General features: G+C 51.5%; 1 protein-coding gene across 3 annotated transcripts in view; it reads right to left on the bottom strand.

Moving 5' to 3' along the window:
- Positions 1–26,833, bottom strand: part of PACSIN1 (protein kinase C and casein kinase substrate in neurons 1) — a 65,415-nt gene that overhangs the window by 26,816 nt on the left and 11,766 nt on the right. Inside the window, exon 1 of one of the 3 annotated variants that reach the window (XM_042236825.2) lies at positions 5,842–6,868. The exons of 1 other annotated variant lie outside the window; for it this stretch is intronic. The gene's annotated coding sequence lies outside the window, so the exon portion shown is untranslated. Of the gene's footprint in view, positions 1–2,858; positions 3,057–5,841; positions 6,869–26,833 lie in introns of those variants that run through there. One more of the 3 variants, XM_042236824.2, reaches the window with a different exon arrangement.

Raw genomic sequence — 26,833 nt, 5'->3', positions numbered from 1 at the left:
CTACAACATGGGAAACCTGGGTTCGGAAGCCTGGGTCAGGAAGAATCCCTGGAGAAGGAAATGGTAAGCCACTCCAGTACTATTGCCTGGAAAATCCCATGGACAGAGGAGCCTGGTAGGCTGCAGTCCATGGGGTTGCAAAGAGTCAGACACAACCGAGCGACTTCACTCACTCACTTCTGTGCTACAGTGTGAGCAAGCCGGAAACCCCGGGGCCTCAAAGAGCTGATACTCTGAAGGGCTGGCAAGACAAGAAACTGGACGAAAAAGTAAATGATCAAGCGTGTTAGAAGGTAACCAAAGCTCTGGGGACGAACAGGGGACAGGGAGGGATGGTGGGGGCTGAGGAGTGGTTATGTTTTACTCAGGCTGGTCGGAGAAGGCTGTTCTCAGAAGGTGGCATTTGAGCAGAGTCCTGAAGGAGGTAATGGAGGGCGCCACGCAGATATCTGGAGGGAGAGTGTTCAGGCCACGGAAACAGCTGGTGCAAAGGCCCTGGGGTGAAGCACAGCTGCCAGGGTTGAGGAACAAGAGGGCCGTGTGGCTAGAGCAGGGCAAGAGAGCGGGAAGGCTGAAGTCAGGGAGGCTGACTGGAAGGTGATGCAGACACGTGGCAGCTTGTAGGTCAGAGGAGGGCCTGTGACTTCCCCCCATCGAGTGAGACCGGAGCCACTGCAGGGTGTGAGAAGAGGTGGGGTGTGACCTGACTTAGGTTTCAAAAGATCCCTGGCTGCTGGGGGAGGCGAGGGGGAGCGTGTACTACAGGGGGCACCTGCTGGCAGGCAGCTGCAGCCCCCCACCACCCCAGTGATGGAAGATGGGGACTCAGAGCAAGGCAGTAATGCCGGAAGCTGGCGAGAGGTCCTTGGAGTTGGGAGATACTGACTTTGGGGCCAAGAGGATTTGCTGATGGATTGGATGTGAAAGCGAGGGGTCAAGGTGGTGCTGGGGTTTGGGCCTGAGGGCCTGGCATGGGGGGTGCTGCTTCCTGAGATGGGGAACACAGAGGGAGGACCAATTTAAGGAAGCCTGGAGCTCAGCTTTGGAGCTCTGAGAGCCACGTGGAGATGCTGCTTCCTCTCCCCAGACCTCCTACGCTGGGGGCACGCAGGGAGGGCCAGCCCAGGCCAAACTGTTCTAGTCCCGGGGCCTCTGAAGCTCCTACAGCTGCGCTTCAGCTCTTTCTGCTGCAGGGAAGGCTGAGGGGGTGGGGCCGGAGTGCCCTGGGCTGTGAGCCCCCTGGGTGTGATGGGATGGGACTTCCATTCCTATGCGATGACTGCCCCAGAGTCTGGGGGCAACAGTGTAGGAGAGAGACAGAGCGAGCAAACACAGAGCCTAGGACGCATGGGACAGAGGAAATGGTGGAGAAGGGGACTGTGGCCTAGAGAAGGCCAAACAGGAGCGGGAGTTCTGGGGAAGGGTTGGCTCCTTCCAGCTTCTGCCAAGATTCTGCCCTCCAGGCCTCACTGGTTCCTGTCCTGATGTGGATGGGATGAAAACTGGTCGGAAGGAGAGTGCCAGGACTCAGAGACAAGGGGGTGCACACGAGCTACTGGGTCGCTGGCTTCTGAGCGAATCTGCACCTCCCCACCCAGTTCCTGCCACCCCCAGGCCCACCCTCTCACCTGGGCCTGTAACCCCAGAGTAGGAGACCTCTGCACCTACATTCAGCAAGTGCAGCCATGGTTTGCAGAAACGAATGAATGAATGAATGGAGCTTCTCAGCACGCTTCCCCTGACCCCAGCACCGCAGCCCTGTCCCAGGTCCTCTCGCCCCGGAGGGTCCAGGGAAGGGGGAGCTCCAGTGTGGTGCCGAGACCCAGCCAAGGAGCCAGCCCAGCTCTCAGGGGCTGCTGGGGACAGAGGGCAGGCGGGAGAACGGGGCAGACCCTTCAGGTCCTAAGCCCCTGGGCAGGCTGGAGGTTGACACGCCACCCCCTGCCCCCTTGGGCTGAGATCTCCCCCGACGCTGGCCGAGGCCCTTCAGCTGTGGCCCAGGGCTCCCCCTAATCCCCGGGCCAGTGCTCCGTGCCCACTGCTCTGCCGCAGGCCCTCCTGCCTGCTCTGTGCCCACAGTCAGGCAGTGCCACCCAGCTCCTCCCCAGGCCCGGCCCCACCCCCTCCCGGGCAGCAGCAGAGGCTCCTCCGCAGTGCCCCAGCTCCCCTAGCAGCGTCTGAGTCCATCCCGGGAGCCACGCTGCAGAGGGACAGAGAGAAGGGAGGGCCTCGGGCACCCCACCCCATCGCGGCCGGCTCCTACTCAGCATGGAGACCCTGGGCCTGCTAAAGGGGCAGGCGGGACAGGGCCCTTTGGGAGATCTGGGGGAACTGGGTCTACAGGGAGAGCAAGGAGGGGAAGGGCCTGAGCTTGGGGGAGAAGAGAGGTCTCCTCCCTGACCCAGGGTCTAGCCCAGGCCCTGAGACCACGGGGGGCTGCTGGTGTTGGGGTAGAAAGTGGGCCTGCTGGTTCCCTATGGCCAGGGCCTAGGGCTGCCCTGAGCTGGGGTGGGGGACATCCTCACCCCCCGACCCCCACCTCCAAGCCTCAGCCTGGGAAGCAGCACCACGGGCTCCTGGAAGCTCTGGTGCCCTGGGCCCACTCTGCGAGGGAAGGGGCACTTCTCTGGTAAGGACCTGTGGCAGGACGGAGCGCAGAGAGGGGGCAGTAACAGGGACAGTCCTCCTGATCGGGAGGACCCAGCTTCTGCAGAGGGCCTCTGGGGACGCAGGCTGCGCCCCACCAGGTCCACTGGCCCCAGGGCTTGCTGCCGGGTCCCGCCGGTGGGAAGGCAGGAGCGGACGCTGGCCCCAGTCTCCGGACAGCCTGTTCCGGCTGTCCCCATCGAGATGCCTACCTGGGCCCGTCTGGGCACCAAGCCCAGGGCACGGAGGCGCGCGCGGCCCCCGCTGGGCCAGGCCGGAGCCGGAGGGGCCGGCTGCCCTCCTCCTGCTCCGTGGCGGCGGGCGGGGAGAGGGCCTGGCGCCTGGGCCGGGGGCTCTGTCCTCCTGCGTTCCCTCCAGCACTCGCTCGCGAACGCGGCGGCTCCAGGGCTGCAGACGCCGGCTCCCTGCCGCCCGCCGCCGCCTCCTCCCTGTCCCTCCTCCCGACCCGCCTCCTTCTCCTGCCGCCCACCTCCGTCTGCTCGTTTCCATGGCAACTGGGCAAAGCTGGCTCAGACTGCCTCCCTCCCGCGGACACCAGGGGACGCCCGCCTCCTGCGCGGCGCCCGCTCCCCCCCCGGCGGGCACGCGCACGCTTCACCTTCCCGGGCTCCGGCAGCCACGCCCCACGGCGGGGCGAGGCGACGGGGTCCCCAAGACCCTGCCTCCCAAAACGCCTTCAAGACTCTGGAAGTTGCGTCCTTTCCACATGCTCCCCGCAGGTCCTGAAAATGCTACAAAAACCATTTCTACTTGCTTAATCATTTATTCTCATTCAATCACTTCTCAATTTCAAACTTTTATTTTGAGATTTTTCTGGGTCAGGCCAAGTGTGAGATGCTCCTCTACGATCTCATCCCAAGAGATTCCATACCCATTTTACAGATTGGAAACTGAGGCCCACAGTAGTAAAACCACCTGTCTGGGTATCCAAGGCTCCTGGGCTCCTTATTGGCAGCCAGGCCTTGTGATTCTAATTCTGGTGCTGCTCCCGCAGACCAGAGCTGTCCCACACACCCCACAGCAAACATGTACTACACGCGTATGACCCATCCACACCAGTACTTGCCTATGCACATGTGCATGCCAATGACACACATATACAAACACTCATTACCTGTATTTGCACATGTGCACTTCCACAAGTCTGTACACACATATACGTGTACAGATAACACACATACATATACTGTAACACTAATATCAGTGTACACATATCTTTGGCCTGTGTACACACATCTACACGAATCCAGAACATACAATGCATAAACTCTTCCCCCACAAAATCGCAGCTGTACACACAAGCCCCCAACCCTGGCCTCATGGGAGGGGACTGGTGACACAAGTGAGTGTCCCAACCAGGGGACTGAACAACGAGCCCCTTCCTAGGAGAGGATCTGTCTGCTCCTCTGGACACTAATCTGCCTGCGGTCTCTCAGTCTGCTACTGGGGGGCCTGCAGGGGACTGTGGGAGGGTGGGGAGACGGGTCCACCTCCCCCACTCCCTCTCTCTCATTCTGAAAGTCCTCTGCCTGGTCCAGACTAGATCCCACCTACAGCCCCTCAGCCTAGGCAGCTCACAGATATCCCTCCATCCCCCTAGTTGTTGTCCAGTCCTGGTACCTGGAATTAAGACAGGATTGAACAAAATGACCCCCTTCCCCAAAAAGAATGCCAGACTTCAGAGAGCCCTGCCACCAACCAGGAGGGATAGATAACATCCAGTGGGGGCCAGGGGAGGGGGTCAAGAAGGGAAAGGGGCCCAGGACACACAGTGTTCCCCATAGGAGCGCTACCCTCAGCTCAGGACAGCCTCAGAAAGACCTCAGGCAGGGTCACTGCAGGCCCTGTGCCCCAGGGCAATACTCTGGAATCCCACACAGCCCAGAGAGGGCACACACAATCAGAAAGAAGTGCAGACCCACCAAAAATTAAGCCAAAAAGTGCCTGTTAATACAATGACAGCCTCTTCCATAGTTCATCCCATCTAAAACCCTCTCGGTCATAAGTCTGCTGCCAATTAAAGCAAGACATGCTATTAATATAGATCGTATGAAGCATCCTAATATCAGTGATGTCAAAATTGAGGGGCAAATCATCTTGGAACAGATGAAATGGGGCACTTCATTCATTCACCGGACATTGACTAGGTACCCACTGTTTGCCTGGGGTTCTACACGCTGGGATGCGGGCCACCAGCAAAACAAAGTCTCTGCCCTCAGGGGTGAAAGGCTAGTGGATGTACTGGACCCTTGTTCTCTTGCAGCATCTCTGTGAAGCTCCAGGACTGATGAGGAAAGAGGCTCTGAGTGGTTGAGCAATTTGCCCGAGAGGACAAAATGCCTGGGCTGAAACCTGAACTCCCTGCCTGCCAGGCTTATACCATGGGTTCCATTAGGAAAGATCTGATTGGGAAACATAGTGACAGCCACCCATTTTCTAAGAGGATGCTTCTCATCCTTAGATCAAGGCAAGACAGGGTCATATGTACTCGAATATGTCAGAGTGGGCATGAGTGAGGATCCCCCCAAATGACCTCAGAGGCGACTTCCAGCCTGGCCTCCTTGGGCCAGAAGCCTGATGCTGGGTGTCCCCAGACCTGGAGGTCCTCAACAGTCACTGAGGTCCACACCCAGGCCAAGAGTGTGGGGATGCCTGGTGCCTGAGAGCAGAAGTTCCCAGGAGAGCTAGGGGGCAGGGAGGGATTGAGCTCCCAGGCCCTGTAAGCAGAGCCCCGGGCCCGCCTGCCAGCCCCCAGTCTCAGATCATCTTTCTCCTAAGCAGCCAGCTCCAACCAGGGATATCAAAGGCAGCTGCCCCCCACCCACCTCCATCAGCCTGATCTGGCCCCATCTGCTGTTGGGAGGGTCCCCAAGAGAGGTTCATGAGGAAGGAAGACAACAAGATTGGACAGACTTAGTTTTTCTCAAAGTTGACATTGATAAGAGACCCCCTAAAGCAGCAAAAATACCGGTAACAGGTTACACCTGTCAGCCTACGCCCTTTGAAACTGCCCCATCTTTACCTCCTACCTTCCTTGTCTCCTTCTTCCCACGTGGACCCCCATTCAGGGGAAAATTGTCCTCTGCCAATTTTTTTGTCTTTTGGTGTTTTGGTTTTTTTTTTTTTTTTTTTTTTTGGCCTGTGGCATCTCAGTTCCCCAACCAGGGTTCGAACCTGAACTCCCTGCAGTGGAAGAATGGAGTCTTAACCACTGGACTGCTGGGGAAGTCTTCTCAGCCAGTTCTGTGGCAGCTTTCCTCTGCACGTTCCACGAGCTAGAAAAACATCACGGAGTTGCCATCTGCAGCCTCCACTACTGTACTTGTAGGCCCCAGACAGGCCCAGGGACACTCCCCAATCCACACACACACCCGTGTACACACACACACAGACACCCTGTGCCCGGCCTCCTGGACCTTGATCATGTTCCAGGCCCACAGGTTGGATCAGCCTACAGATAAGGACCCAGGCCATAGGGCAGCTGCTCTCGTGGCCTCTGGAGAAGCCAATCCCTTTTGTCACTGCCTCCTTCTCCAACCCAAAGAGCATCATGGTCCCCAACCCCCCAACCCCCACCCCTGCCCCAGCCCCGCAGTAATCCTCCCTGTTCCCCAGTGCTGCGCAAACACAATCAGGGCTCATTAACTTCTGCTTTGCACCTCATTTGCATAATGTCCCCATGACTGTCAAAGTACCAGAATCCTCCCCTAGCCTCTGCCCCTGACAGGTGGGGCTGGCCAGCAACAGAGAAATAACTTGGACAAGGCTCTGCTGAGGGTTAGTGGAGGGGACCAAACAAGAGGGGATGGGGACGATCAGAGGGAGAAAATCAACAGTCGCTTCAAGTTTCAGACCCTGAAAGCCCCCAGAGAAGGGGCAGTTGAAACTTACTGAGAGTGTGCTAAGGCCAGGCACCATCCACCTTTCACACATCACCACTTGCTTTCCACAACGATCAGGTGTGAAAACCAGTTCAGAGCAGTAATGACCTCACTATTCAAAGCCTGGGTCTCAGAACCCACAGCCTGGGCATCCCCTGGGAGCTGGGAGGACAGCCAGCCTCTCAGGTCCCACCCCAGACCTCCAGATCAGAGTCCGCATTGTCACAAGCTCCCAGGAGATTAGAGTCCTGGGGACTTGGCCTGTGAAACAGCTTGAAGATGATGCTGGTGTCAGAACAGAGGCATCCACCCAGATCCCATGTTAGTGTCTTTAATATGTTTAACAAATGTTTCCTAGCACCTACTATAATGCAACACAGCTCTAGGCAGTGGGACACAGCACAGAACCATGAGATAACCCCATGGATGTCTCATGCCAAAGCAGGAGACACACAATAAATACAGTAAAAGTTCAAGTGGCTCTGGGTACCATCAAGAAAAATAATGTGAGTAGAGGAATAGAGGATGAGTGGGGGCCATTTTAGAATCCTTTTTTTTTTAAATACTTGACTTTTAACTTAATTTTTTAATTTTTAATTTTTTGGCCGTGTCATATGGCATCTGGGATCTTGGTTCCCCGACCAGGGCTCAAACCTATGCCCCCTGCAGAGGAAGAGTGGAGTCTTAACCACTGGACCACCAGGGAAGTCCCTAGAATCTCTCTTTGAAGAGGTAACATCTGAACAAAGACCTGTGTAAAAGGGAAAGGGAGCTGTGTGATGGTTTGGGGGAAGAGTATTTCTGGCAGAGGGAACAGCACGGTCACATTGTCCTCAGTGGGAGCGAGCTAGGCACACTGAAGGCACCCAAAACTGAAAGGATGGGGAGGGGTGGGTGGGTAGGGGTAGGAACAGAGAACAGGCTGGGGCTAGGTCCTGTAGGGCCTTGTGGACCACGGTGAGGATCTGGATTTCATTCTAAGCAAGAAAGGAAGCCACTGGTATTTTTGAGCGAGGGTGGGGAAGAGATCCGGTTAATGTTTTCAAAAGATCACTGTGGCTTTGACGTGGAAAACTGACTAGAAGGAGGCAACAGCTGAAATGAAGAGACCCGTTGAGAGGCTTTTGCAATAATTATTCCCAACAGGAATGAGTATGCGTGGTCACTGAAACCTATGACCAAGAGCACTTGCAGCAGCTTTGCTCATAATAGCTCCAAACTGGACCAACCCAAATGCACATCCACAGAGGGACTGATCGATAAATCATGGGGTCACTGCACGCAGTTGAGATCATCTGCTTTTTCACTGCTGTCTAGGACTCCACAGTGCAAATTCTCCTGTGTGGTTTGCTTGCAGAGTTGACTACTATACAGCAGTGAAAAACATCCAGCCACACACAGCTACATGGAAAACATCTCAAGACATTATGACGAGCAAGAGAAGCCAAACTTCACAGAGCGCACTGAACGGATTCTATTTATATGAAGTTCAAGGACAGGCAAATCCAGATTTCTGGTTCCTGGGCAAGATGGGGTAAATGCACTTGCCCCTCCTCCTTCTGCAAAGTCCAGCTAAAAGTCCCGGACAGAAACAAATTTAGGAAGACTCTAAAAGGGGAGAAAAGAAGACAGGCTGACTAGAGAGCTCAGAACCCAAAGAATGACAGGACAGTGAGTTCTCTGGGTTTTCTTTTCACCCAATAGATCACAGGTGTGCGGCTGGAGAAGTCAGCAACCCAGAAAGACCAATGAGTATGAACAATAACAGCCCTAAGAAAAAAGCCTCCTCTCTTCAGCCAAAGAATTAGGAGAGGTGCAGTTTAGCAAGATAAAAATCTTTAAAACAAGAAATGCCCTACTGTAGCCAAATGCCATGGGAAAAAAACTGCACCCCAGCCCTACCCACCCCCACAAGCAGGGGTCAAGTGGGGAGCCCTGCCTGGCAGTAACCAGCACCCCAGCCCCTGAGACAGGCTGGGATCCGGGACCCTTTGCTGCTGCGCTTCAGGGCTTGCACCTGGACGCACCTCTCCTTGGGCGACAAAATACAATGAAACTGTATGGGACTTGGGGCAAATTCTGGACCCAAAAGATACAAAGAGACCAAAAAACCCACCTGTGACTTTTGAAGAGCCTGAAGCAAAAACAGTGTTGGGCGCAAAAGCAGTTACTATGCATGCTCCCTGCACACACCACCACCTAAGGGTGGGCCAAACACCTAAGTGAGCCCTCTGGCCAGGCCCCTGGACATAGCCCCACCCTCGCCCCATATAAGGGACAAGCTCACCGCCCTCAGGGAGCAAACAAGCAAGGGAACCTGTTGTTTGTTCTTGCTGCCCCTCTCTGCTGCAGCAGAGGCCCCCATTAAAGCCTTGTCTGAATTTCTTGTCTGGCCGCTAGTCGATTTCTATTGATTGGGGAAGATCAAGAACCCTGGTCACTAACACCCCACCACGAGGGTGTGAGTTGGCTGGGTTCCACTGGGTGGTTCACTTCCATATGCCTCAGCTGGGGCTGGAATGTCCAGAGCAGCTTCTTCATTCACAGGACTGAGATGCCGGGATGGCCGGCCGCTGGCTGAGTACCTGTCTCTCCCCCTCGCCCCCCTCCCCTCCCTGCCCTTATCCCCACATAGTCTCTCCAGCCGAGTACCTCGCCCTACTTATGTGGTAGCTCAGGGTTTCAAGAGCATACAGTCCAAAAGGACAAGTTCCAACGTGTGCGTGTGTCGTGTCCAACTCTTTGTGACCCCAAGGACTGCAGCCGGCCAGGCTCCCCTGTCTATGGAACTTTCCAGGCAAGAATACTGGAGTGAGTTGCTATTTCCTACTCCAGGGAATATTCCCGATCCAGGGATCGAACCCGAGTCTCTTGCATCTCCTGCACTGGCAGGCGGATTCTTTACCACTGAGCCACCTGGAAAGTCCTCCAAGGTGTGAGCATTTAGCTCTCAAGCCTCGGCTTCCATCATGCTGGCCAACATCTCACTGGCCAAAGCAACTCAATGGCCAAGCCCAGAGTCCATGCAGGGAGGTTGGTGAGGGTTACACCAGCGTGTGAGTAACATGAGCTGAGGTTTCCAGATGGGGGTAGGGAGCACCAGGGTACCAGGATAGGTCTATGATGGGATCCAAGACTTTGCATTTTTTTTATGACCTTCTTTCCGGGTAGCTCCTCACTATGATAGTCAGCCTGGGGAGCACACCTGGAGCATTGCTCCTAGCCTGTAAAGCCTGTTCCATGACACTGTGATCAAAGAGGCTTTTACATCTCCCTAATGTCTGCACAGTGATCAAAGGGAATGCCGTAGTCACAATCGCTGTTCTAGGGGGCGGACAGCCCAGGGCAGACACACACACACACTGGGACACAGGAAGGCTGTTCACATACTGGCCTCTCCCATCAATCTGAAGCTCCAGCTTTTGGTCCTATCTTGGCCCCATTCCAGCCCAGAGACCTGACGTGGGTCTCCCCTCTCTCCACAAAGTGAGGGGGTTGGACTACCTAACCTCTGCACCACTCAAGGACCTTTTACAAGGAAACCCCCATTTTGAAAGACTTTATCGAACAGACTGCACAGGGTTTTCAATTGGAAAACAAGTTTACTTTTTACTCAATTATCAGGTCGAGTTTCTGACCGGTGTGGCATAATCAACATTTCCACGATGAACTGAGAAAATTCTCACCAAAAGCAAAGAGCTCTGAAGTACTGGATGGGCTGGGTTGCCTCAACTGGGAAATGCTCAACAAGGTGACAGGTTTTTGCAACATTCAAAACAACCGAGCCTCAGAAATTCCCCGACAGTTTAGTAGTTAGGACTCCGTGCTTTCACTGGCAAGGGGCCGGGTTCGATCCTAGGTTGAGGGAACCAAGATCCCACAAGACTCACAGCAAGGCCAAAAAAAACCCCAAAATAACCAAGCCTCAGGACTTCCCTTGTGGTCCAGCGGTTAAGAATCCGCCTTCTAATGAAAGGGACGTGGGTTCCATTCCTGGTCAGGAAAGTAGGTCCCACGTGCCGCAGGTTAACCAGGCCCACACGTGGCGACTAGAGAAAGCTCGCACACCACCACGAAGACCCAGCACAGCCACGATAATAATAATTTTTTAAAAAAGAAATATGTTTTAAAAAAAATAACCAAGCCTGTCTCTGGAATCTTGGGCTGGGGGGCGGAGTGCCAGCTGAGATTGGCTGGATGGGGAGCCCTCTAAGTAAGAATCCATCCAACTCCAAGCAAGCTGTGTGCTCAGTACCTCTCGGAGCCGCCACGAGCCAGCACACTGCTGAGCACCATGGGAACAGCTCAGGGCATCTAAGGTAACATGACAGTGGCCACGTGACAGTGGCCACTGGTGCCATTTGACTATTCAAATTTAAGTTAAATGGAATTAAATACATTTGAAAACACTATTTCTAAAACAACAACAAAAAAATAATTCCTCAGCTGTACTAGCCACATCTCGCGTGTTCAACAGCCGCATGTGGCTAACAGCTACTGCCTTAGTGTAGAAGCTGATCACATGCACCACTGCAGAAAACTCAGACAGAGCTAGAAGGTCTGGTTTATACAAAATGCGGTGTGCCCGGCGTCACACACTTGATTGCTGCTGCTGCTGAGTCACTTCAGTCGTGTCCGACTCTGTGTGACCCCGTAGATGGCAGCCCACCAGGCTCCCCTGTCCCGGGGATTCTCCAGGCAAGAACACTGGAGTGGGTTGCCATTTCCTTCTCCAATGCATGAGAGTGAAAAGTGAAAGTGAAGTCACTCAGTCGTGTCCAACTGTTTGAGACCCCATGGACTGCAGCCTACCAGGCTCCCCCATCCATGGGATTTTCCAGGCAAGAGTACTGGAGTGGGGCGCCCCTGCCTTATCCAACACACTTGATTGGGGCCCCCCAAAACGAGTTCTCTACATGTTACAGTCTAGTTGCTCCCCTGCTCCTATGACACAATGGGGCTGCATTTCTCCAACAGAAAAAAAAAAAAAAAAAAAAAAAAACCTGGCTCCAAAGTCCTGCAAAAATCACACTCAGGGATGCAGCCAACCTTTAGAATTATGTGCTACGTTTACAGAGAGATGATTAATCTCCTGACAAAACTGCATTGCCAGTAATATTTGGAATAAACCACCAAGTATGATCCCTGTCAACATCCCCCCGCCAGGATCCCCCGCCTCCCCCCAAAAAAAGGAAGGGAAGGAGGGGCTGGGTGTTTGCTCACACTGACATATGGAAACCTTTTTGACTCTGCCAGCCCCATACTTGGCATTCTGTAGCGTCTCTCTATTTCTAAAGAACGGGCTTCTCCACAAGGGGGTAGGGTGGGAAAGCTGGAGGGGATGTCTGATTCACTGTGAAAGTGATTTCCAGGAGCAGACACTGTTGGCTGTCTAACCAACAGCCATTCCTCCTTGGCTCGTGCTGACCAGAATCCTGATTACATAACAAGTGACTCAGAAGAAATGATGGTCGGCCCAAGGCAGGGGCCCTCAACTTCGATGCCACTGACATTTGGGGCCAGATCGTTCTTTGCTGGGGGGCTGTCCTATACATTGTAGATGCTGGGTAACACCCTTGGCCTCTTCCCACTAGACGTCAGTAGCGTCTACACTCCCCCACCCTCCCCACTCCCCCCACCCCACTCCCCCTACCCCACCCCCAGCCACTATAACAACGAGAAACTTCTGCAGACATTGCTGAATGCCCTCTGGGAACCAAAATCAACCCAGGCTGAGAACCACTGGTCCAAGATATACACTCTAAGCCAGGGGTTCTCAGACTTGAACACTCATCAGAATCACCTGAAAGACTTCTTAAAACACACATTGCTGGGCCTCAGCCCCAAAGTTTCTTTCTGATTCAATATGTCCGTGGAGGGGCTCAAGAATGTGCCTTTCTATTGAGTGCTCAGGTGAGGCTGATGCTCCTGGTCTGGGGACCCTACTTGAAGAACCACTGTTCTGGGACCTCCCTGGTGGTCCAGCAGTCAAGACTTCGCTTTCCAATGCTGGCAGTGTGGGTTCGATCCCTGGTCAGGGAGCTAAAATCCCACATGCCTCATGGCCGAGAAACTAAAACATAAGACAGAAGTAACACTGTAACAGATTCCATAAAGACTTTAAAAATGGTCCATACAAAAAAAAAAAAACAAAAAACCCTTTAAAGGAAAAGTAACTCCCCACTCCCCGCCTTCCCTCCAGCCCCTGGCAACCACCATTCTACTTTCTATGTCTATCAATTTGCCTAGTGTGAGCACCTCATATTAAGCGGAATCTCCACTACTCGTCCGTCTGTGCCTAGTTTCTTTCACTCAGCATGATTTCAGTGTTCATCCATGATGCAGAATGTATGAGAATTTCATTCCTTTTGTTTGTTTGTTTGTTTGTTTGGCTGTGCTGGGTCTTTGTTGAAGCTCAGACTCTGTAGCTGCGGAGAGCGGGGACTCCTCTTTGCTGCAGCGCGCGGGCCTCTCATTGCGGTGGCTTCCTCGCTGCAGAGCACGGGCTCGAGGCGCGCGGGCTCAGCAGCTGCAGCGCGCCGGCTCAGCAGTTGCAGCGTGCGGGCTTAGCTGCCCCGCGGCATGTGGAATCTTCCCCGATCAGGGATCAAACCCACGTCCCCTTGCACTGGCAGGCAGATTCTCATCCACTACCACCAAGAAAGTCCTTCCTTCCTTTTTAAGGCTGAATACTTTCTTGTCACGTGGATGTACCACACTTTGTCCATTCATTCACCAATGGGCACTTGGGTTGTTTTCACCTTTTGGCTATGGTTAATAATGCTGCTATGAACACTGGTGTTTCGGTATCTGTTTCAGTCCCTGCTTTCAATTGAGTAGAGACCTAGAAGTGGAAATTTTTTTTATCATATTCTGTGTTTAATTTTTGATGAACCATCAAATTGTTTTCCACAGCAGCTGTACCATTTTACATTCCCATCAACAATGCAGAAGGGTTCCAATTTCTCCACATCCTCACCAACACTTGTTATTTTCTGCTTTTTTTTGATAATGGCCATCCTAATGGGTATGAAGTGGTATCTCATTGTAGTTTTGATTTGCATTTCCCTAATGATTAATTGGGGAATTATTGAACATCTTTTCATGTGCTTATTAGCCATCTGTATATCTCCTTTAGAGAAATGTCTATTCAAGCCCTTTGCTTATTTTTTAAAATTGGTTGTTTGGTTCTTTGTTGTTGAGTTGTAGGATTTCTTCATACATTCTGAACATTACTCCCTGGTCAGATACATCATTTGCAAATATTTTCTCTCATGCTGTCAATTGTCTTTTCACTCTCTTGATAGAGTTTTATATTTTGAGAAAGTCCAATTTATGTATTATTGCCCTGGTAGCTTAGCTGGTAAAGAATCTGCCTGCAATGCAGGAAACCCGGCTTTGATCCCTGGATTGGAAAGAACCTCTGGAGAAGGAAATGGCAACCCACTCCAGTATTCTTGCCTGGAGAATCCCATGGACAGTCCATGGGGTTGCAAAGAGTTGGACTGAGCGACCAACACTTTCACTTTATGTGTTTATTTTTTCTTTGGTTGCCTGTGTTTTTGGTATCATATCCAAGCAACCACTGCCAAATCTCATGTCATGAAGACTTCCCCCTACATTTTCTTTGAAGACTTTTTTCACGTTAGTTCTTACATTTACGCCTTTGATCCATTTTTGTACATGGTGTAAGGCAAGGGTCCAACTTTATTCTCTTGCACGTGCATGTCCAATTTTCTTACCTAGGACACTTTGAAAACAAGTCCAGCCTCACCCTAGACTCTCTGTGGTGGGGCCCGGGCACCAGCAATCCCAAGGTCCTCAGGTGGTGCCCAAGGGCATCCCAGGCTGAGAGCCACCGTCCTACTGCATTTCTTGGTCCTTCTTAGTCCCAGGTCATCCTGTGTTGGTCTGTCTGCCCGCTTTCTAGCACAAGGCATCGCCCATGAGGTATTCAACGGGGTTTATGCTGGGCCTGGTGTGGGAGATCATAGCCTTGGAACTTCCCAGACACGGGTTCCATGCCCAGGGCTGTGAAAGGTACATCTGAGGAGATGAAGCAGAATCAGCCGCAGGCTCAGCCCCAGGAAGCGTGGGTGGCCTTAGGAGAGATTACAGAGTCTGATGGTAACCGACTGCGGGAGGGTGTGGGACAGGCTGTCCGTGCTACGAAATAGAGAAGTCTGGCTGCTGCGGGGAGGGCTCCTGGGGACAGAGCTGGGAGGGCCAAGGAGGAAAGGGTGTTTGGGGAGGAAAAGCTTGAGCAGAGGTGCAGAGGTGAGTGCGTATGGAGCGGATGGGGGAGCCTCGCTGGAGAAGCCTCCCAAGGAGCATAGAAGCAGCAACCTTAGGGGGTTCCCTGGGGGTCCAGTGGTTAGGACTCGACACTTTCACTGCCAAGAGCGCAGGTTCAGCCCCTGGTCGGGGAACTAAGAGTCTGCAAGCTACGTGGTGTGGCCCCCCAAATTAAAAAAATAACAAATAAAAATTTTTAAAAAGGAGTAAGCTCAGCAGCTGGGAAAGACTGAAGGCAGAAGGAGAAGGGGATGACAGAGGATGAGATGGTTGGATGGCATCACTGACTCGATGGACATGAGTTTGAGCAAGCTCCAGGAGTTGGTGATGGACAGGGAAGCCTAGCGTGCTGCAGTCCATGGGGCCCCCAAGAATCCGACACGCCTGAACTACTGAGCAACAACTAAAAAGCTTAGCAGAGGCTGATGGCTATTAAACAGACGTCTGCTTTTCCATTACGTTTACCCATCATAAACTGGGGATGAGGGCAGCACCAACCTCACAGGGCAGCTGAGGGGGGAAGAAAGGCCCCTGTAACCATACCTGACACAGAGGAAGCACTCAGTTATGTCAGAATCCATTGCCACAGCTGCCTTCAATCTCAAAAATAAAACTAAGAGACATCTACCATTATCTCCATTTTTTAAAAAAGAGGAAAACTGGGGTCAGAGAGGTGAAGTGAGCAGCCCAATGTCACACAGCAGGAATGAGCCACGATTCAAACTCTATTCTGACTCTAATGCCCATGCACAAATCTTCCATAAACCTGGGGGGCCAAAGGCTAGATTCCTGGGATCCAGATCTAAGAGGGCCTCCCAAGGCCACTCTGTCTGGCCCAACTCCTTTGTTCTGCAGAGAAAGACACCCAGAGAAGGGGGGTAAGAGCACAAAGCCCCACAGCATGTCAGGGCAGAGGGATCTGGCTGAAGCTTCTAGATAAACGATTGGGCAGAATGGGTCGCTGAGGCCACCAGCAGTCACTGCTCAGCAGGTCAGTGAGTACTGCATGCCCCATTCCCAGCCAGCTCAGCAGGAGAGTGCTGGGGAGCTGGAGCACCACCCGGGGTGGGGGGAGGCTGCCACCTCCTGCCTCTCCCCTAGAGCTGCTAGAGATCACCCGGAGTGGCTCTCAGCCCCCATGCCCCTCAGTGAGGGCCCAGAGTCCAGAAACCCCCTGACAGGCTCCTACCGCAGCCTCGTACCCACCACAAGGAGGAAACGGGGCAATTATAGATGACCTTTGCAGGGAGCAGAGTATAAACTGGAATCCATTTGCCTGAGCAGTCTTCACCATTACCGCAGCAACTATTCACAACAAGCCACTGTGACCGAGGCTTCCGCGCAGGTGCTCTGGCCCCTGCCATCCCCCTCCCAGGCTGTCCTCTGTCCCATGGCATAATCCCCTGCATCCGCACAACCTGCTTCCTCTCCACTCTCCAGTCACAACTGCAGAGCGGGCGAGCAGTCAGTCATCAACCCAGGTTTGGGAAATGTTAGAGGGTACAGTAAAGAATTCCTGAATATTTCCTGTTCATTCCCTCATTGCCAACTTTTCCAATAGCTCACAGCTCCTTTCCCACCCCTACATCTAAATGACCACTGGAAGAGTTAAGGGATGAGATGTGAGTCATTCACACTTTAGTATAAATAAGTTTACTCAACCAGCTTTCTGCCTGATGCCTAGCTGAGATCCTGCCCATTTTTGGGGTTGGGTGGGAATTAGGAGTGTTGATAGAAGAGGAAAGAGAAGAGAGCAGGAAGAGGGAGGGGGAAGAGGTGCTTCTGAGAGAGGTATTAAGAGTAAGGGACTTTGAACTAGCCAAATGGCTTGGATGGTACATCTCATAATAAGAACTGGAGAGAGGCTTGAACTTGTAGTAACTAACACTCATGCCAGAGTCCAGACAGTAATGAACCAGTGTCTGCCCGAGCTCCATGGGACATATCAAGCATAGCAGAGAGACCTGCCTATGCAGCGCTCGGCTGGATATCAGTCTGAATCCTCACTACTCAAAGTGTGGTCCGTGGGCCAGCAGCACTGGCACCCACTGAGAGCTGATGAGAAACGCAGATTTGGGCCCATACGGCCTCCTAACTCAGAATCTTCGAGCAAGGTCCCCAGAAGACTGCTGAGCCCATCAAGGTTGGAACAGTTAGGCCCAGAGAGTCCCTGGAATTCCTGCTTCTAAGAGTACTTTGATGGGCAACAGGCTGGGGGCCGGGATGCTGAGGTGCTGGTCCTGAGCTGCTTTCTAAAGGAAGGGAGGAGCCACAGGCCAAAGAAACTAAGAAGTAAACTGGGGCCCCGGACTTGGAATCCACCGCTGGGCTCGTGGCCACTTCGCACTAACTTGCTGCATGACTTTAAACAAGTGACTGGCCCTGATTTCCCCTTCTGACCCAGGGAGCTGACACGATGTTCTCTTGCTGTCTTTGGGGGCAGCAGTGAAGCCCAGAGGAGTTCAGATGAGAAGCATTTTGGAAACCATGAAAACACTGGACAGGTGCCTCCCTGTGGCTGCTGCCAGCTGTCCTGAGATTCATAGAAGGTGGCCTCATGGGCAGCGAAATGCACCTGTTTCCTTCCACAGCCCTTTGGAGCTGGTCTCTCAGGCTGAAAGGAAATGGCTAAACCAAGTCACACGAGGATGTTACTATCTGATGACCTTTTAATGTATCCACCAGGATCTGGTTTTGGCGAAGACTCTTGGAAATGGATATCAGGTATAGTCAAATGGGGTGGTCCCAGGGCTCTCCAAGTCTCACACCTACCACACACCACGGAGCAGTGGCTTCCCACCCTGACTGCACAAAAGAATCACTGATGTTTCTGGTAAAGCCATGAATTTATATTACCATAAAATAGTTCCATAAAACACCACTATGTTCATTTGAAAAAAATTAAACAACAACAAAGACTATATACCCAGGCAAGGAACAAGATTTTAAAAGTAAAAGTCTGAGAAAGAAAAAAAAAAAAAAAAGAATCACTGATGCCTGGACCACCAGAATGGCTAAAATAAAACAACAGACAATATCAAGTGTTGGTGAGGCTGCAGAGCAACCAGAACTCTGGAACACTGCTGGTGGGATTATAAAACAGCGCAGCCACTTTGGAAACCTATTTGGCAATATCTACTAAAGTTCACCAACCCTGCCACTCTCGAGTGGCCACCCAACAGTAAGGAGTGCTCACGGCCACCAAACGGCATGTACATAAGGGACTTCCCTGGAGGTCCAGTGAGTAAGACTCAGTACTTCCACTGCAAGAGAGGGAGTGCCAGTTCGTTAGATCCAAAGAAAATAAAAGGCGGGGAGGCATGTACCTGAATGCCCAAGGCAGTGGGATTCACACTGGCCCCCAAACAACCCAAATATCCACCGGTTCATGAAAAACTAAATCCACTGTGTGCTGGGCTGTATGCTACACCACCCAGAAGCCCTGCCTCAGGACAAGCGTGTGCCCGAGCTGTGAGGAATGTTTACTGCTGATGAGTCTGAATCCTTCCCTAAGGACTGTCCTCCACCTCACAGCCCCCTCGCAGGGGAAGCTCACATTCAATAACTGGCTCTTACAGGCCTGGATCCCTGGATCTTTAATGCAGGACAATCTTGACATGCCGTCTCAGCCTTAGCACTCCTCAGGGGATCAAGTGAAGCCGATGTTAAAAGTGCACCGTCAGGGACTTCCCTGGCAGTCCAGTGGTTAAGATTCCACACTTTCAATGCAGGGGGCACGGGTTCACACCCTGACTGGGGGAACTAAGACCCCAAGTGGCGAGACCAAAAAATAAATAAAGGAAAAACCTAGGAGCACTTAAAACAGAAAAAGTGCACCGTCGATTCAGCCTCTCCTTCTCTCTGCCCTGCTCTGCTTCCTTCACCTCATGTAAGGAAAACAAGACCCTCAGACCTTCCTGCACAAAAACCATTTCAGAGCCTGTCTCCCCAGGAACCCAGCCTGAATCAGCATCAGGAGCGGCTCTGGGAAGCAGCCCCTGAGCCTGCGGATGGAGCTGGGTCACCCACTGCCGGCCAGCAGTGAGGACCACAGCTGGGGCAGCAAGGCCACCGGCTAGCACAGCAGTGGAAGTGCGAACCCTTTTCCAGGTTGGACAGGAGGGGAGCACACTGCAGCGCTGGGCAGTCTCTCCAGAGTTGAGACTGGGGCGGGTGGGCTGGTGATTAATGATAAAGCCCATGGAATGGGCTGGCTGTTGCTGGGGCTCTCATGTACTGGAGAAAGACAATTCTAAAAGGCTGAGTGATTAATCACTAATTTAAGGCCAAGTGTGGAACCCAAGGGCCTCCTTAGCTGCATATAAATTCTCCTCTCCTGCAGCTGGAGGGGAGGGGAAAGCTAAGGAGCAGGCGCGGAGCTTAATTATAAGCAGAGCAGAATGTCAGGGAAGGCGGAAGTCTCAGCCCAGGATGAGTCTTCAGCACCAAGGTCAGGTCCTGCTCAGGAAAGAGCAGGACCCAGAAGTGTCCCCTCGGAGTCCAGAATGCACCCTGCTAGAGGATGACGCCGGGATCCTGCCTTAGAACTAGCTCGTTCCTCGCCTGACCACCAGAGCAATGGCTAAGGTAAGTCACACCTCAGCTGGCTGCCCGAGGGAGCCCAGTGCTGGCAGAACCAGAACAGGGCAGACGCCATGGGGTGGGGGTGGCGCTGGGTCAAGGCGGCGGGGCACAGAGTCCGATAAGAGAGAGTTAATTCCACACACACACACTGACAAGGACCCTGAAAGATGGTACTAGCATGGTGCTTGGCGAAAGTGGTCACAGGGGACTCCCTGGTCCAGTGGTTAGTGGACCACCACTAAGGACTCGGTGCTTTCACTGCCAAGGGCCCCAGGTTCAATCCCTGGTCAGGGAACTAAGATTCCAGAAGCTGCATGGCTCAGCCAAAAGAAAGTGGTATCCTGGCACAAGAGGCAGAAATGCCCAGGCTGCAGACAGTGGAAGAAAAGTCAAAGGCTCAGAGAGGTGAGCACGTCAGGTGAATACAGCGTGTCAGGCTGGAGAACACACCAGGTGTCCATCTTCCGCAGGACAGTGTCACGGAATCGCCATCTGCCAAAGCCGTAGGAAAGTGCTGGCCGCAGGGTGGTGAGCCTGACAAGCTCAGGGGTGTGTCCTCTGAGAACCTGAGACCAGGGGCCGCCAGGACAGAACTGGGTGCCCTGATGCAATGATGGTGAGAGGGTCCCCAAATAAGAGGCCAGGTGACAGCACTGACTGGTCAGAACAAGGTGGGCGGTGTTATCACAGCTCTTGGGCAGGTCAGAGGGCAGCTGGGAGGGCCTGACCCGCAGAGCTTTGGATATGGGAGATGGTTACCAGACCAGGTGTCTCATGGGGCAGCCAGGACCCAGCCCACACTCTGTAATCAAAAGAAACCAAGGCGTGATGACCCCTGGGCTGCACCCCCAATAAAACGTCATGATCTCTTGCCCAGTTTCCAGACTTGAGCAAGGTTTCAGGTCCAGCTGATGAAAGGAGAGGCCAGGTGCCTGGGAACAAGTGCCCTGCGGCCCCAGAACAAGTATATACGGTAATGCTCCCACCAGACCCTCCCCAGAGGGGCTGACACAGCCATTTATCAGGGAAAGAGAACTGGGCAAAGAGAAATCCACACATACCCAGGCATCTCAAGGACTATGAGACACAGGGGCCCCGACAGTCATCACAGCCCCCCCGTTAGAATAGGACCATATGGGAACCACGAGATAAATGGATTCCTGGCCCAGGTCCGGCTCCCAGGGTGTCCCATGGGTCCACCCCAGGTCCCTCTGTATGACGTGGGGGCAGTCACCTCCCTGTCTGGCTGGTGTGTGCCCTGCAGGTGAAAGGCTGCCCTAGGCAGGGAAGCCAGGGGAGTGGAATGTACACACATCCTGAGATCCAGGCCACCCTGTGAACACCCAGAGTGTCCTCGGAATCCACCAGACCCCGCTGAAAAGCCCAGTCCACCCAGCCCCACCCCCACCTGCTCCCCATCCCCCGGGCTCTGCCTCCCTCCTGCTGGCACCAGCTGCCCAACTGCATCACCCCAACAACAGCTCTCTCCCTCCCCCACGTGACCCAGTTTTCCCTCCATATGTGACCCTTCCCATATGGAGAGAGGGCAGTGTTTCTGTCCCACGCTGCATGCATGCTGCCCTCAGCTCCTGCCTGCTCGGCTTGCTCCCTGGCGTGTGAGGACACCCACTTCCTCCTGAAGCCCTCCAATCCGGCTCTGGCCTCCCCCAGTCCCCACCCTCCTCCTCCCTGTGCTCAGCAGTCACTCCTTGGTCTCTCCAACCTCTGTGCCTGCACCCTCAGCCCAGGCCTGGGGTCCCCCCGCTTCCCCACCTACGCCCACTCTCGGGCGTTCATTCGGCCTGTGGCTTTAAACCTCACACCAGTTTCCAGCCTCAGCTCTGCCACTGAATTCCAGCCTGTAAACCCAACCACCTTAATGGCTCCCCCGTTTGGATGTTAAACAGGTAGGCAGACATGTTCCAGCAGAACTCTTGATTGCTCAGCTCTCTTCTCCGTCTTAGAAAAGGACACCTCTGTTCACCCACATGCTCCAACCAAAGTCCTACATTCCTCTCCTTCCCTCACCCCCACAGCCTACGATTCTCCCCTCACCAGACCCAGAATCCAGCCAGCCTGCTCCCCTAGGGGGGCAGTGGGCCCACACCACAATCTCTTTCCCCTGGAAGACGTGTCGTTTCCTAAAAGGTCTCCCTGCTTCCATCCTTGCCCCTTCGTCCATCTGCCTCACAGTCATCTTAAAATAGAATTTTGACGTGTCCCACCCCTGCTGAAATCCCCTAGTGACTCACGTTTTACTGAGAACAAGCTGCCCGGGACCTCCAGACCTCCAGGCCAACATGGTGGGTGCCACCCTGTCTGTCTTCACCTCCAGCCCCTCGCTCCCCTCCTGCATTTGCCCTTGCTGCGTCCCTGACACAAATCAGGCCCTCGGCTGCCTCAGGGGCTTTGCGTCTGCTGCTGGACAGCTCTTCCCATGCCGCCCACGGGCTTGCTTCCTGCCTTGTTTAGGTCTCAGATCAAGGTCCCTGACCCCCGCCTCATCTGAAACCGCCGTCACTCCCTAGTCCCTACCCCTGTTCCATCTTTCCATTGTAACACTTATCACTCCCTAATGTTACTTTTTAAAATTAATAGACTCTTTTTTGGAGCAGTTTCAGGTTCAGGAAGAACTGAGCAGAAAATAGAATTCCCACACAGCACCCTTCCGCTCTGACACACACACATACACTCCCCTACGCTCAGCATCCCTCATCAGCGTGGTTCATTTGGTGCAATCAATGAATCAACACTGACACATTATCATCAACTAAAACCCATCATTTACACCAGGGTTCACTCTTGTTGCACAGTCTATGGATTTGGGCAAATGTATAATGGCACGTAACTACCACTTTAACCTCATATAGAATAGTTTCACTGCCCTAAAAATCCCTGTGCTCCATTTATTCATCCTTTTCTCTCTCCAAACCCCTGGCAACCATGACCTTCTTACTGTCTCTGCAGTTCTGCCTTCTCCAGAATGTCATATAGTTGCAATCACATCGTAAGCAGCATGTTCAGAATGGCTTCTTTCATTTAGTAGTATGTCTTTTAAGGCTCCTCCTTGTCTTTCATGGTTTGATAGCTCATTCTTTTCATCATGGAATAACATTCCATTGTCTGGGTATATCACAGTTTATTCATTCACCTGTTGCAGGTCATCCTGGTTGCTTCTGGGATTGGGCAATTAAATTCCTTAATGCTCACCATACACAGCAGCAAGCTAAAGGCATGGATAGGTCCTGCAATAAAGAAAACTCTTTCCCTTGGTTGAATTTGCTTTTTCCCAAATTGAGGCTTTCAAATTGTGGTGTTGGAGAAGACTCTTGAGAGTCCCTTGGACCACAAGGAGATCAAACCAGTCGATCCTAAAGGAAATCAGTCCTGAATATGCATTGGAAGGACTGATGCTGAAGCTGAAGCTCCAATACTATGGGCACCTGATGCGAAAAGCTGACACATTGGAAAAGAGCCTGATGCTGGGAAAGACAGAAGGCAGGAGGAGAAGGCGATGACAGAGGATGAGATGGTTGGATGGCATCACCGACTCAATGGACATGAGTTTGAGCAAACTCCGAGAGATAGAATGTGAAGGACAGGGAAGCCTGGGGTGCTGTCCACGGGGTCTAAAGAGCTGGACACGACTGAGCGGCTGAACAACAACAATCACGTGTCCAGGTGCAGCTTCCCGCCTGCTGGAGCTCACCCCAGGAGGACCCCTCTGGGCTAGGGCAGCCAGGAAGGGTTTTCCTTGAAGGAGAGGAACTGAGAGCAACAAAACAGTGGGAGGCACCCAGGTAAAGCAAACAGTTGAGTTTGGGGGCTCGGAGGATGTGGACTGAGCTGGAATGAAGACCCCAAGAGAAGCTATGGAAACTAAACTGGGGCCCTGACTCTGGTGCCCCACAGCCGCACAGCAGCTGGGTGTCCCTGGGCAGGCCACCTCGCTCCTCTGTGTCTCAGTACCACTGTGAGACGAGGCCCTATTCCCTAGAGCTGCTGAGGCTGTAAGCGGGTCGTTAGGTTGGTTTCTAGAACTCAAGCAGCCTAATGCTTCCAACACTCAGACTGAGTCTCTAAAGACCATTCCCCAGTAAATGGGTCCATAGGGAAAAGACAACCCATAGAAACGGGGAAAAAATATTTGCAAATCATCTATATGATAAGGATCCAGTATCTGAATACAGAAAGAACTCTAAAAACTCAACAATAAAAAGAAAATTTACCCGATTTAAAAATGGGCAAGGGTATGAAAAGACATTTCTCCAAAGAAGATACAAAAGTCCACTAAGCACAGGAAAAGATGCTCAGTATTATCAGTCATTAGAGAATGTAAATCGGGCCCACATTAAGGTGTTACTTCCCATGCACTAGGGTGGCTATGATGGAAAAAAAAAAGGACAATAACAAGTGTTGGTGAAAATGAAGAGTAACTGGAACTTTCATACGTTGCATGGAGGGAATGTCTATGTCTAGAAACAGTCTGGCAACTCCTCAAAAAATTAAATATACAGTTACCACATGATCCAACAATTCCATTCCTGAGTATATATCCAAGAAAAATGAAAACATCTCTACATAAAAGCTTGTATATAAATGCTCATAGAAGCATTATTAGTAATAACCAAACAATGAAAACAACTTAAATGTCCATCAGTGACCGAATGTGTAAACAAAAATGTAATCCACTCCATGGAATATTATGCAGTCACAAAAAGGAATAGAGTACTGTTCAGCTCAGTTCAGTCGCTCAGTCGGGTCGGACTCTTTGCGATCCCATGGACTGCAGCATGCCAGGCCTTCCTGTCCATCACCAACTCCTGGAGTTTACTCAAACTCATGTCTGTTGAGTCAGCGATGCCATCCAACCATCTCATCCTTTGTCGTCCCCTTCTCCCGCCTTCAATCTTTCCCAGCATCAGAGTCTTTTCAAATGAGTCAGTTCTTCGCATCAGGTGGCCAAAGTATTGGAGTTTCAGCTTCAGCATCAGTCCGTCCAAATGAATATTCAGGACTGATTTCCTTTAGGATAGACTGGTTGGATCTCCTTGCAGTCCAAGGGACTCTCAAGAGTCTTTTCCAACACCACAGTTCAAAAGCATCAAATTCTTCAGCTCCCAGCTTTCTGTATAGTCCAACTCTCACATCCATACATGACTACATATACTGTTATATGCTACATATAACATGGATGAACCTTATAAATATTGTGCTAAGTTAAAGGAGCCAGACACAAAAGATATAATTCACTTATATGAAATATCCAGAATAGACAAATTGATAAGAGACAGAGAACAGATGGGTGGCTGCCAGTAGCTTGAGGAAGCGGGAATTGAGCAGTGCCTGCTAATGGGTTTCTTTTTGGAGAGATGAAGATATTCTGGAGTTAGATAGTGGTGGTGATTGTGATAGTGGTGATTAGAAGCAGTGATTCACAACTTTGTGAATGTGCTAAAAGCTGCTGAATTATACATTTTAAGAAGGTGAAAATTATGGTGTATGAATTATATCTCAAATTTGTAAATGTATACGTATGTATTGGGTTGGCCAAAGAGTTTGTTCAGGTTCTTCTGTAAGATGTTATGGAAAAACTTGAACGAGCTTTTTGGCCAGCCCAATATAATTGTATGTATATCTCCATGTATAATGTGTTTTCTGGGTCCTCAGAAATGCAATCAGTCATTTCTCCAGATCTCTGAGCCCCTCCCACGCCTCCTTGGACCCCCTGCCTGCCCCACCCACAGGTTGCATTGCTCAGCTGAGCTGGGCAGTGATGGGTGGAGTGCTGTGGTCCACAGGGAGACCTGCGTTCCCAGCAGTGGCTGGGGGGCAGGAGAGCCCTGAGAGCTGAGGCTGTCCCACCTCTGCTGCAGGTGAAAGCCAGCTTTCCATCACATTTTTCTCCCCCACCAGACGGTGAGTTTTCTAATTTGATCATTTTGTTTTCCAGACTTCTATAAAGAAATTTTCCTCTTCACCTTTTTGTTATTCTGAAATCTGGCGTATACAGTAGGATAAAGGCTTGATTCCTTCCCTTGATCGTTCTTCTAGAGAAATGAGTTGGTGCTCTAGCAACCTCTAAAGGTGACCAATGAGTACTTTTTCTAGTTTTAAAATATTTAAGTATATAAAATAGGTTATATATTTTAACAAGTCAATATAAAATCAACAATTCAGTTCAGTCACTCAGTCGCGTCTGACTCTTTGTGACCCCATGGACTGCAGCACAACAGGCCTCCGTGTCCATGGCCAATTCCCAGAGCTTACTCAAACTCATGTCCATTGAGTCGGTGATGCCATCCAACCATCTCATCCTCTGTGGTCCCCTTCTCCTCCCGCCCTCAATCTTTTCCAGCATCAGGGTCTTTTCAAATGAGTCAGTTCTTTGCATCAGGTGGCCAAAGTATTGGAGTTTCAGCTTCAGCTTCAGTCCTTCCAATGAATATTCAGGACTGATTTCCTTTAGGATGGACTGGTTAGATCTCCTTGCTGTCCAAGAGTCTTCTCCAACACCACAGTTCAAAAGCATCAAATTCTTTGGTGCTCAGCTTTCTTTATAGTTCAACTCTCACATCCATACATGACCATTGGAAAAATGATAGCTTTGACTAGATGGGCCTTTTTGTTGGCAAAGTAATGTCTCTGCTTTTTAATATGCTGTCTACGTTGGTCATAACTTTATAGAAGAAAAGCTATAAAGCCAACAGCCACCATTAATATAAAGTCACCACAATCTAGGTCAAAAACAGAGAACTGCCAGGGCTCCAAAAGACCCCCATGGACACTTCCCTACCACAAGCCCTTCTTGTGGGTTTGTGGGAGAGCCTGGGGGGACCAACCATTCTAAATAGCTAGGGTTATTAGCTGCTTTGTTTTGGGTTTGACCACAGGTTTGACCATCCAAAACCAAATAGTTCTGTCTCTTCTTGAATTTTAATTAATGGAAAGATGTATTATTTTATTCCTGTCTTTTTTGTTTTGTTTTCAAAATCAACATTTTCTTTTCATTATACAACTAGATTATTCTTTGCAGCAGTAGTCCCTTAGTTTTTTGTTTTTTTAATCTTTGCACAGTGTTCTGATATGTGAATGTATCGCGATTTACTTATCCAGTTTACTGTTTGTAGACATCAATGTTGTTTTCTTGTGAAAAACGATGCTTGGAATATTCTCATCCGTGTCTTTGGGTAAAAATATGCATGCGTTCTGCAAGGTGGATTCCCAGGAGCGGAGCTGCTGGATTGCCGGGAATGTTTGCTAGCATTGCTAGATAGTGCAGCTCACAAGCAGTGTGTGCAGGAGCCCAGGCTCCCTGTTTTTGCAGACAGTTGGTTATTAGCAGACTTTTCTGTTGTTCGGAGTTTGTATTTTTTTTAACGTTTTGATCATCATCATGGATTTTT

The sequence above is a fragment of the Ovis aries genome, chromosome 20 (assembly GCF_016772045.2).
Source record: "Ovis aries strain OAR_USU_Benz2616 breed Rambouillet chromosome 20, ARS-UI_Ramb_v3.0, whole genome shotgun sequence".
Classification (NCBI taxonomy): Eukaryota; Metazoa; Chordata; class Mammalia; order Artiodactyla; family Bovidae; genus Ovis; species Ovis aries.
Note: the sequence above shows the minus strand (reverse complement) of the source record. Positions and strands in the feature narration are given on the sequence as shown.